The following is a 12,478-nucleotide window of genomic DNA, read 5'->3' as shown; positions in this document are numbered from 1 at the left end:
ATTGACAGTTAGTCCCAGGGACTACCTTATCTGTCTTATCTGTCTTCCCAACACAAGCATGTGCTCCATGTCTAGCATTGTTTTTGTGAGCAACGAACAGCAAACTCCTAATAATACTCATGTACTTTACCAACTGAATCATTTCTCTAGCTCTCAAAGAATATATTAACATGGAATATATCTCCTGTTATTTACATTATAAGTATTTATAATATTTACAAATGTTAATAAGTGAGAGAATTAGTAAATGTCCATTAATCTATTTTAAAATACCAAATCATGACATGTTAATTTAAATGACATTTTAAATCCAAACTGTTTTAAATTCAAAAGCAGTGACAACATTAATGTATAGTCTTGCAAATTTCTTTTTGTTTTCCTTCAAATATCCTTGCAGCATAGAACCTCAACTCACACTAATTCTATTATATGAAAATCTACATCACTATCTGGGATTTTGAGTGAACTGTTTATTAATACTTAATTTCAAAATATGTTATAGTGGTCATTTGCACAGCATCACCTGGTCAGCTTTATTAATCTCCCAGATGTTGAAGCACCTCATAAACGCTTCTATTAAAAACAACATTGTTACATCTTTACTGGAAAGCTTTCAAGATCTTGAAGGAAATATGTACCAATTGTTCTAATTTTTACTAGAAAACTAAAATTTTACAATTTTCCATGAATGCAGTCAGCTACTGTCCTAATGCAATTATTTTATTCAGGTTTTTTGAGGGGTTCTTTTATACCACATAGTTGACTATAAATTGAAAAAATTGTTATCTTATGGCAGGTAAATAAGATTTGAAGAAGAACAACACTGGATCTACTTCAGCCCAAGCTATCCCACAAAGATATTTCTTTGAGATTAAATACTATACCTCTGTGTATAATAATGTTCTTTTATCTTTAGATCCCATTTCTTCATTTAAAAATTGAGAAACATTTCTACACAAAGAATACAATCTGTTGATAATCAATGAAAATATTATTTTAAAATTAATGTTTTTCTCATTCATTACAGGCATACTCGAGAGAAGCAAGTGTTTCATGTAAGCCAGTGACAGCAAATAGAGCACTGGCAGCTTTTGTGATGGAACATCAATCATTGCCCAAATCTATGTGAAGACAAATGAATTTGTACTTCTTCTGTACTCATGGTGCATATGTAAACTCATTGAAAACAGATACACATGTTAAAATAGAACAAGAAAGACAGACTCAGACTGAAGTTCCATAACTGGAAAACTAAAGAGGCCAAAGAAGTTGAGTCGCAAGTGAATGGGGTATGGATGTTGGTTATCAGCTCTAACTGTTTAAGATGAGTTTATTATTTTTCCACTCATATACATAACATAATTGGATATGCATATATACTCTATCATTACTCTTCAGGGTCTCCATTCCTCTTCCTACTCGGCCCCTTCTTTTTCCCTACACCCCTCCCACTTTTCTTAATAGTCACTATTATTTATTTATTTGTATATCTGTGTGCTTGCATCAGTTTGTTTGCAACATGAGCCCACTTGTATAGGAAGAGAGCAGAAGAGAGAATAGGATTCCAAGAACTAGAGTTATAAGTGATAGTAAGGTTCCCGACATAAATATTGGGAACTGTAGTTGAGTCTTCTTCAAAGAATATTAAGTGCTCATAACTTCTGTGCCATCATTTCAATCCTTTTTTTATATATTCATTTAGAAATCTAATTTCTTCACCTGAGGGAAATCATGTGATATGGCTGTCATTTTGAAGCTGGCATATTTTGATTATATTCTTACACATTTTCATACATAGATAACCATTTTTCTCTTTTGGTGAAATGATATTCCATTGCACATATGTACCATATATAATTTATCTAGCCATCTAGTGAGTTGCACCTAAGCTTATCTTATAACTTGGCAATTGTGTTCAGTGCAGCCACAAGCTTGGGAATACAGATATCTCTATTGTGCACTGACTGTGATTCCTTGGTCCTTGAAAGATTACCTGCAGATTACACTACATATACTAATTCTTTCATCAAGGCAATTTTATACTGTGACATGAGAAGGCATATCTTTCTTTGTGAGAGGCACTTGTGAATATTGATTGCTCATTGTGGCATTAAGACTTTATACAGAAATTCATACTTCCAAAACTAAAACATGGAACATTAGGCTTATACTCTGTGCTTAAAACCAAAGGTGGTAAGGAATGAGATGATAATTTGAGCTGTAAGTTTCAATTTTGCCTTATAGATTATTTCCTAGAAGCATTACCAGTGACAACTTGGATGTAGGCCACTGATCACAGAATGCATGAGTCTAGGGGAGTCATGAGAAAGAATGAACATGACCACAGACCACATGTGTGGCTTCTATTGTTTTTTTCATAAATATAAAAGAGGGATAATCTAAAGCATCAGTTGATAAATATTTTGGTAGAAATAGTAAGAAAAAGAAAGCTCATAATCTGATTCTTTGAAAACTATTAGGCAATTTCTTCTTGGAAATATTTGCCTAGAAAAATTATCGAAAAATAACGCTTGCTAAAGTTTGTCTTAATCCATGAGCAGAATAAGAGAGAGCCTTCTGTCTCTGTCTAATACAATCAATAAAAAAATTGAAAAAGTTGGAATTTAGAGGGAAGAGCATTAGGTAGAGTCATTGACATAGAGTTAACTAAAATCAACCAGTTCAAACTCAAAGTTTTCAAGGAAAGTGGATGGTTAAAGAAACTGGGAGCCCAAGTATACCTTATGTTTATAATATGTCCCTGGTCTCATTCAGTATGCAGCAGAATCAACCTGTAAGAGAGACAAAACCTATGCCCTCACACTCTCAGACTGCCTTCATCTTCTTCAACAGTGAAGGAAATAAGAAAACCAAAGTCTTTCCAGAGAATAGTCAGTGTTCTGGAAAGGACAAAGTACTCTCTTCTAGAGAGTAGAATTAGAGTCTATATAAGGAATAGCACTCTCCAACTACCAACACCAGGAGCACTGGGTCTTCATATCCTACCAGGGCAGGTTTCATTACTATCATATGCTAACATCTATCTGCTTCATCTGAGAGTGCACTCATGTTTTTATGTGAATGTATATTAGTGTCTTTTACCTTGCTTTCAGAATGTATTTGGTTTAAAATAAATACAGCTGTTTCCATTTTTAAGAAAGATTTATTTTTCTCTTTTATTAGTATTTGGGAATCAGAAAGCTGTCACCATTGACATGTAAGTCACTAGTACCTGTCCCAAGCACTGTCATGTTATTTTTTCTTCAGAGTAATTTCTGAACCCTCTCTCAGCTTGAAAAGAGAAGGGGCAAGAAAGATCCAAGAATACCCAGGATCCTTTTGCAAAAGCTTTATTGATCAGAATATTGCACAAGGTCAATCATATCTTCAAGGGAGTCTGGGTAAAATTAAAATCTTGTTTTCATCACTTGCTGCTAGAAGTGGTAAAGAGAATAGAGCTGATTTCTACAAATGCATTTATATATTCTTTACAAAACAGGAAATTAGTGATAAAACCTAACTGTGACTTTGAAACATTCGCATAAATTTTAATCCATTGTAGTTATACTTAGTCTAATTTGTTCTATTCCCCTTATTTGGTCAAGAATTGAGACAATCAGAAGAAAATTAAAGTCCCAGAGTCTTATACATAATTACAAATACAAAATACAATAAATTCAGCTGGTTCTATTGTGTCCCAAGGGATAAGTAGTGAAGAAGTCTATATGTCAAACTGGGTGGCTTACATAACACTTATGTACTGCCCAAATTTGTGAGTTGTTTCTAGTCAGTCAAGTAATTAGAGTTGCCTGGTATAATTAGCAATTCCACACATTGCTGCAGTAAATAGGTTAGTTGCATTTTACAAATAAGACAGATCACACAAGTTCTTAAATTTCTGTATCCCTGAAGTCACATGGAAGTTAATAGGAGAGCTGAGATAAGTAATCAGTGCCAAGAAAGGGAATATGAAAGGAGACAATGAAAGCTGCCTGCAGGCAATTTCAAACTGCTCCTAATCCTTCCTGTGCAAAAGAACACAGCCCAAATTGGCATTCAGTCAATGACAGCAACAGGCACAGTGGCCAGGACAAATCAAAGCTTTATCTCTCCCAGTGCTAACAGCTAACAAGGAGCACATTCCCCAACTGATCTGCATTCCATTTTGGTGGTATAGAAACAGCCACACACAGTTATCCTGCACTTCAGGGTTTCATTTGATTGTATTTAGTAATACTTGGAGGAAATTTGATCATGGCATTGGCTTTGGAAACTATAATAATGAACACATATTAATATTCTTCTTCTTCCTCATATTGTCTTCACAAAAAAGAATTAGAATTTGATCATTTTAACATCCTATAAACAACTTCATGAGCAAAGATAACAAAATTTCATGATAAAATTTTCTAGTAAAGGCTTTGTACATATAAGTGATAGACTCCTGTGTAAATCTTAACTATCATGAAATGAACTATGGACATATATGTTAATAGCAGAGCTTTTGAGAGACAATGTTATCATAAAGGTGCATACCTCTTGTTTAAAATCATTACCCTCATGAAAATACCTAGAGAGTCTTTGGCCACTTAATTTCTGGTCTACAGAATGAGAATTCAACAAGCAAAGGATCACCTATCAATCAGAAAGCATGCCCTCAGAAGCACTGGATAGGAAGCATCTCTATATTGGACTTTCCAGTCCCCTGATCTGTGAGAAATTTTAGTGCCTTGAACTACTCATATGGTAATTGTTTAAGTCAGAACAAGAGATTGAGTGACAGTTCTCTAAGTGAATATCAGTGAAGTAGTAAGATTGGTTTGAGATGAACTGCCAGGCTACAATACAAGACAGACGTAGCTATAGCAAAGAATTGTTTAATGTAATGATTTTATTTTGTGAGGAGTAGAAAGACAAATCTTGGCTTTAGCATTTATTTGCTCTCTGATCTTTGGCAAGGTCTTTGATTAAGGGAAGTTTATTTAAACTCCTAAACTTTCATTTATAAAACTAAGTTAAAATCATTAGAAATCACTCATAAAAATTAACTGTATTATTATTATTCTATAGATATTCTGTATTATTATTATTCTATAGAATAAAGTACAAAAGCTAAGTAAATTTTTCTGTCCTCTTCCATCATTGTGTTACTATTACTTCAAAGCAACTTGGAAGAAGAAAGTTTATTTTAATTTACAACTCTCAGATCACATTTCATCACTGAGGAAAGCCAGCACAGGAACTCCAAACAGAAACCTAGAGCCTGGAACTAGAATACAGACCTTGGAGAAGTGCTGCTTATTTGCTTTCTCTTCATAGTTTGCTCAGCTTGCTTTCTTATACTACTCAAGACCACGTTTCTGAGCATGGGAAAACCCCCAGTGAGCTGAAATCCCCCACATCAACCATTAATCAAGTCAATAATAACTCATCTATTTGTTCACACACCAATCTGATGAAGTCATTCTTTCAGTTATAGTTTCATTCTCAGATAACTCTTGTTTGTGTCAAGTTGATAGAAACCTAATTGGGACAGTTAGTAACAAAAGAGTCAGAGGAAACCTACTCTTCATATCAGAAACATTTCATAATGCCATATGTCTAGCCCTATTCATATCTACTTCATACTAATTAAACTTTGTAGTCAAATGTCAATGACAATGTAAATTTTAAACTTTTAGTAAATTAGTTTACAAGTATTCAGGTATTTTCCAGTAAGTTGTCTATTAATTCCAACGAAAACAAAACAGATAATTGCATATAAGATTCAATTATTTTTCAGAATTAGAAGAAAGGAAGAGGGGTAATTGACACAAGGTTTCATTGTGTACCTATGGCTGGGCTAGAACTCACCATGTATACCAGGCTTGCCTAGAACTGACAGAGTTCTACTTGCCAATGCCTCTGGAATATTAAGATTAGGTGTGTGCTCCATCATACCTGTGGATTGGCTGTGACTTTTAATGTCAAATAAGATCAACTTTTGATATAGTAGTTTCAACCCTTAAAGTCTTAAAAATCTGTGGTATGCTCTTTTATTGCAGAAAGCATCAGCTTTATGTTTTATTTTAACTTTACCTTGTTGAAATAAAGTTGTTATTAGTGTAATTTGTTAATGCCATAACAGTAGCATAGACATTTCTTTAAGACATTATTAAATATGAGTGATAGAGACAGCAAAGAGAAGATAACCAAATGAAAGATAGCATATTATCCTAGCTTCTGAACTTGCCTACTTGCAGAAGTTGAGTTGCCCAGGAAAACATCAAACATGCCATGATTCTATGGGCATCTGTGAATAGAGAAGCTGCTGACTTGAATGGCTCAGTGTGCATGTGTCAAAATATGCTGTCTCTTCTTTATTGTTTTAGTGACTGGCCCATGTTAACACAGGTTCCTTTTGTGGTCTTTAGCATTTTCACTTGTGTTTTACAATGTCCCTGCATAATATCAAAGCACTGTTCAGCCTTTAAACATAAGGAGACTGAGATACAGCCATGTAGAAATGCTGTGTGTTAGGAAAGATCATTGAAGCAGGAGTTACAATGCTGTTAGTAAAAAAATACAATATTAATGAACTAACAAAAACATGTTGAGAGGGCCTGATAGATGGTTCAATGGTTAAGAGAACTTGCTGCTCTAGCAGAACATGTACATAATATCTCATAACCATCTAAAACTCCAGGAAATCCAACACCTTCTGACATCTGCATTAGACATGAATGTGGTACACAGACATACATATGAGTAAATCACTGATGCAAATAAAAAAGGTAAATAATTTTAAAAACTAAATATTGAAAAATCTGTTTTAAGATAGAAAAATTCATAATTACATAAACATAGGCTACAGTGAGAGTGTAGCCACCAGCTTACATGAGCCTACATTTGTATTTCCCTTAGGAACATTGTTTTGGAACTCTGACTCAGACTATGAAGTTGCAACTCACAGCAGTAATTATATTACAGTAGTACATGTATGTAATAACAAGAATTGACTATATATACATATATGTGTATATAGCTATACATATATGTATAATATATATGTGTGACTAATAAGAATTGATCATGGCAATATGTTTTATATTATTAAATTAAATTTAAAATTTCTACAAAGCCAAAATAAGATAAAGTCAAAGGGTCAATAAATGTGTTTATTTTTTTAATCTATGACTCATATGAATTTAAAGAAAGTTTTTAAAGAAGCTAGAGAATAAAGGGTGGTATAAATACTGAAGGACAATAGTCTGGTTCCCATGCCCAGCCTTATCAGCACTGAATATGGGCAAACTGTATTCAAGCAATATCTCTGGGAGACACAAGGCTTCCTTCTAAGCCAAGTATGGAACCTTACTAAATCCTTAGATCTAACCATTAGTATTTCAGAACAAAAGGGATAACACAGTTGTTTAAATATCATCAAAGAGTGTCAATTAAGTCTTTGTCACAGAAAATTGAGGAAAAATGGCCCTGTGACTTCTATAAGAAAGAAGAAGGACTCATTACAGAAGCTCCACAGCTCTCCTTGTAAGTTGCACCTCACAGTGCCCACAGGTGAAGTAACATACATTGGTTCTTCTTTAAAATACCTTGAACAAGTTAATGTCAATCTTCAAGGAACAGGAATAGCAGAACTATGACTGTAGCTGAACATGGGCATAGGCTACTCAGACTCCATTTTAATATTCCTGTGCTTCGTATGAATGAAAAAGCATGGAAAATTATTCTGGAGGTTGGTGTGCACAATGAAAGTTCTGTGTAAACAGCAGTTTAGTGCTTTCTAGAGCAGTGCATAATTAAAACATAAAAACCTCACCACCAAAATATATGAATAAAGCACACACACAAACACACACACACACACACACCATACAATATTCTTTAGAACTTTTACTTTAAGGAAGTTATTAATCACATTGGTTAAAAACAAGGCTTTAAAGCTATACTGGTTTGAGTAAAGCCAGGTTGCGTCACAAGTAGGCTGTATTGCCTGTGTTCAATACATGTACCACCAACTTATCCACCCATAAAATGCCAATTGTAATATTCACACTAAAAAACTGTTTTAAAAATTGTTTTTAGACTTCTCAGGACTTTGTTTATTACCTTGCTTGTTCTTTGAGTATTTGTGATTATTGTCTTTCTTGTTCCTTGACTATTTGTATCTACTGCATTGCTAGTTCTTCAACTTAGAACTGACCTTAATAATTGCATGTAATTAAAATGGTATAAAAGCAGATTGGGGGAAAAAGGCAGAAAAAAAAACCCAAACTTCTGTATAGCCTGTGTTTATTTCTGAGGACTACTATCAGGTTTTCTGGGTTTTTTTTGTATAGCCTTTTTTTTTTTTTTTTTTTTTTTGGTCAGTAGAGATTAGAAACATGCAAAAAATAACATGATGACTTATTTTCTGCTATTGTGCTTAATTAATCACCTTTATGAATATGCAGAAGTGAATCAGATTTGAATCATCAGAAGATAAAATACCACCTAGCTGAATGCACATAATACATGGAAGATTCTAAGAGCTGTGATATACAGTCTAAGGTCAATAGTGAAGTCCATCTCCTTCCTCTCTGCTTTCATAGAATCATACTTTCCCCAACTTGTGAAGCCTAAGATTTTCAGGCTGTATCTGCTTCATCTTTAAAGATCTCAAGACCTGGGCATGTTCCTATGGAAAAATATAAACTTTGTAAAAATTGTATTTATATGAAATTTGTAGATAAAATATCATCATCATTTTCATCATCATTATTTTGCTATGCAATATGTGATGGCAAATATTTGACTGTATCTAGAATCAGTTGAAATCCAAACAGATGAGATGTACCTGTGAAGGATTTTTGAATCTTTTGAGGAGGGAAGATCCATAACCACCAGCCTGGGAGCACATAGGGAGGAACCCATGGCTCCAGCTGTATATGTAGGGGAAGATGGCCTTGATGGGCACAGGTAGGAGAGGAGATCCTTGGTCCCATGAAGGCTGGACACCGAGTATGGGGGAATTTGACGGTGGGGAGGTGGGAGTGGGGGGGGACAGGGGGGCATATCCTCATAGAAGCAGGAGGAGGGGGGATGGGATAGGGGGTTCCTGGGTGGGTGGGGAATGGGATAAGGGGATAACATCTGAAATGTAAATTAAATATCCAATATAAAAGTAAAATATATAAAAAATCAGGGCCACACCTTTTGGTAGCAGCCTACAAAATAAGGACAATGAAGAAAGAAGCTTTTGTGTTTTGTTTCTTTCCCTTACTTTCACTAGCAAATTTATCTATATGATTGCTGAAACATTCCTGCATGGGTATTAGGATTTACTTCTTTGGGATTTCAACATAGACTTAAGACCAAGTGGGACGTTCAGCCTCATAGACTTACTAGATTCTTTGTCTTTCTGTAGGGAGACTGTCATTGTTGTGTTACCTTGACCACAACCTGTCAATAAATGTCATATATATTCATTTATTTTTCAGTTATGTTCTTTTAGATAACCCTAATACTCAAAATTAAGTATCAGTTGTAAATTAGAGGTATGTCTTTCTTATGTTAAAGCTCCTGGACAGAATTTTGGATAAGTAGATAATCACACTCTACCTGTATATGTCCATCATTGAATGAAACTTTGTGTCTATTGCAAGAAGACGATTAAAATATATTGCATGAATGCATGAAACTCTCAATGAATTAATAAAACAATAAAAATAATGTAAACATTTACTTGGTTTGTTGGAAGATATTTCATGTATCAGGTTTTAGTCTGAACTACCTTTTAATATTAATATTAAGGGGCCATGGGATCATAATTGTTGAGTGGACTCTGCTTGCACCAGCTAGATGCAGGGTGGTATTATATTTGTTTCCACTGGCCAAATGGAAAATAATTTAGGGAAGTTCAAATGAGTTTGCAGAAGTCCCAGTTTACAGAGATGCTGCAACAGTCTTTAGCACATAGAAAGAGGGGCTGAGGTACAAGATGGCTCAGGCAAGGTACTCTTTTTAGAATGGACTCTTTTTAGAGAAACTCTAAAAGACTCTTTTTAGAATAGTAATGAAGACATAAAAAATGAATGAAAAAGAATTGTTAAAGACACTCCTTTGAAACTGTGAATCAACACCTAATATACAACACTTGGATACTGCTGAAAATGTATCCAGACAACAACAAAATTTTCATTTTAGATTTGCCAAAGGTGTAGTATAAATGGGAGAGAAAAACTGAAAAGATCATCTAACAACCAAGCCCAGGTTTAACAATCTGAGTGTAGGCATGCAGCTAATAGGAGCCACAGGGAAGCTAAATACTCATTAATATTGCAAGAGCAAAATGGGTAGGGAGAGCATCTTTTTTTGTTTGTCAAAGTTTGTTTTTAAACAATTAAAACAACATTTTCAAAATACAGTTATGCTTTTATTGGATGCTTTTGAGATTTATCCTGTATCTATTCCTTTGTCCCAGGGTACAGTGCCATGCCACACATTTATTAGATGAAGGTTATTTGTGTCTCAAAGTGGAAATTATTCAAGTCTAGGATGGACCTCAGCAGTAGCCAACATCATGGGAGACTAACTAACCCCTCTTCATGAAGTTGGCTTTGAAAATAAGTGGGTCAATCATTTCAAGAACCAATGTCTTTCCTCAGTACAGACTAGAAATCCACTTTGAACACAGGTGTTCAGGTGAGCACAATCTACAGACAATGCTTCATTTATTTCAAGGAACTTTCTCTTTAGATAAAAATAATTTTATTTTATGTTCATAAGTGTTTTACTTGCATGTATGTGCACTGAATTTGTGGTTGGTACCTGCAGAGGTCAGAAGAGGTTGTTGGGTTGCTGGAACTAGAAATACAGATGATTCTAAGACATCACACAGTGTTAGTAATTGAACTCAGGTTCAATGAAAGAGCAACAAATACTTTTTTTTTTAAATATCCCAGAAATTTATTTGATGTTTGCTTGAATACATTTTATATAGAAAGATTGGGATTGTTTGTGTTTGGAGACCCTGGTAAATCTCTGAACCATAAGGGTGCCAATCCAGAGACATCAGACATGGACAAGGCCAAGTTTAGGACTGCTGTTTAAGATGTCTCTGGTCAAATCAAGCCACTCCCTTAAAAAATGCTTGAGGTGTTAAGAGCCACTATGTGAAAACAGCTGACACAAAGGAGGGCATTTAGATTCTGGCTTGTTGAATACTTAAATATTTGGAAATAAAAATATTCAGCTTTGAAGTTTTCAATACTGGAAAACTTTCAAGTCTAGGGTTTACAGACAAGAAGGGCTGCTTCGTAGTCCTTAAATTCGACTGTTTTTCAAAACGTTAATCTTCAGCTTTGGCTTCCATTTCTTCTGCATCATCATCTCCATCCACTTCTGCATTTTCTCTCTCAAGCTGTTCCAGCTGCCTTGCAAGTTCAGTCTCATCTGTATCTGTGACCACTTTGGGCTCCATCTGAACACTGAACACTCCTCTCATCTCCTCAGTCTTCTCTTTGATGACTGCCATACCCTGATTGAGGACAGAGAGGCCTTCTGTCCTCTCTAGGGTTGTTGTCGTCATCACATACCTGGGAGGCACTATTAGATTAATCTTGATGGACATGGTTTCTGTAGAACAATTTAAACCTGCCCTCAGGGCTTCTTTTACAGCATCAATGCCTTCATAACCATAGCAAGCTACTTCAATATCTGCTCGAATTTTGACAGCTTGCGGGGTCAAACGCCTATTGATATTGTTAATGAGAACTTCTCTTTCATCTTCATTCAAATCTAAACTATCCAAGATAGATGGGTCAGACTGCATGCTTAAAGGCTTCATAGGCACCATATCCAGGTCTCTTGTACTTGTCATCAAAGACCCAGGCAGTCCTCTGGAACAGGCTTTCCAGCTGCTCATCCTTGGTATATTCTAATACCTCAGCAACATGGCGAAGAATGTTATAAACAGGTTTGGATTTTGTAAATTTGTCTTCACATTTGATTGCTTCCTCTGGAAAAACTCTTCTTTTTGACAAATCTATATATCCGTTTTCTTTATCCACTCTAATGACAACTACACATTCATTTCTGCCAATTCAGATCAGTTTGTTTGTAGAATGAATATGTCATCTGGATAATTCACTAAGAAGAATCAAGCCTTCAATGTTATTATATTCCAACAAGCTGACATAGGCCCCCATTTCAGCAATGGATCTTACATTCACCATCACTACATCTTCCACCTCAGGAAATTTGTGTTGATAAAATCTACAATTTAGACCCGGCATTCTGAAGTGTATATGTGAATCCCAAACTAGGGTCCCACGCCGTGCTCCTTAATGGCAACGATGAGACTCCCAACAAATACTCTTAACAGCCAAACCAACCCTCCAGTTCTCAAGAGAATTTTTTAAACAGCGTTTGGAAGTTGGATACCTTGTAGTAAGTACACACGGTCTAGAAAATTCAGAAGCTATGTGAATAATCTTTC

At 35.1% G+C, this 12,478-nt stretch overlaps 1 protein-coding gene and 1 pseudogene across 3 annotated transcripts in view; both read right to left on the bottom strand.

Moving 5' to 3' along the window:
- Positions 1 to 12,478, bottom strand: part of Lrrc7 (leucine rich repeat containing 7) — a 438,353-nt gene that overhangs the window by 378,867 nt on the left and 47,008 nt on the right. The window lies entirely within an intron of this gene.
- LOC114629541 lies at positions 11,330 to 12,295 on the bottom strand (annotated as a pseudogene).

Source organism: Grammomys surdaster, unplaced genomic scaffold (genome assembly GCF_004785775.1).
Source record: "Grammomys surdaster isolate TR1022 unplaced genomic scaffold, NIH_TR_1.0 311, whole genome shotgun sequence".
In the NCBI taxonomy this organism is placed as follows: Eukaryota; Metazoa; Chordata; class Mammalia; order Rodentia; family Muridae; genus Grammomys; species Grammomys surdaster.
Note: the sequence above shows the minus strand (reverse complement) of the source record. Positions and strands in the feature narration are given on the sequence as shown.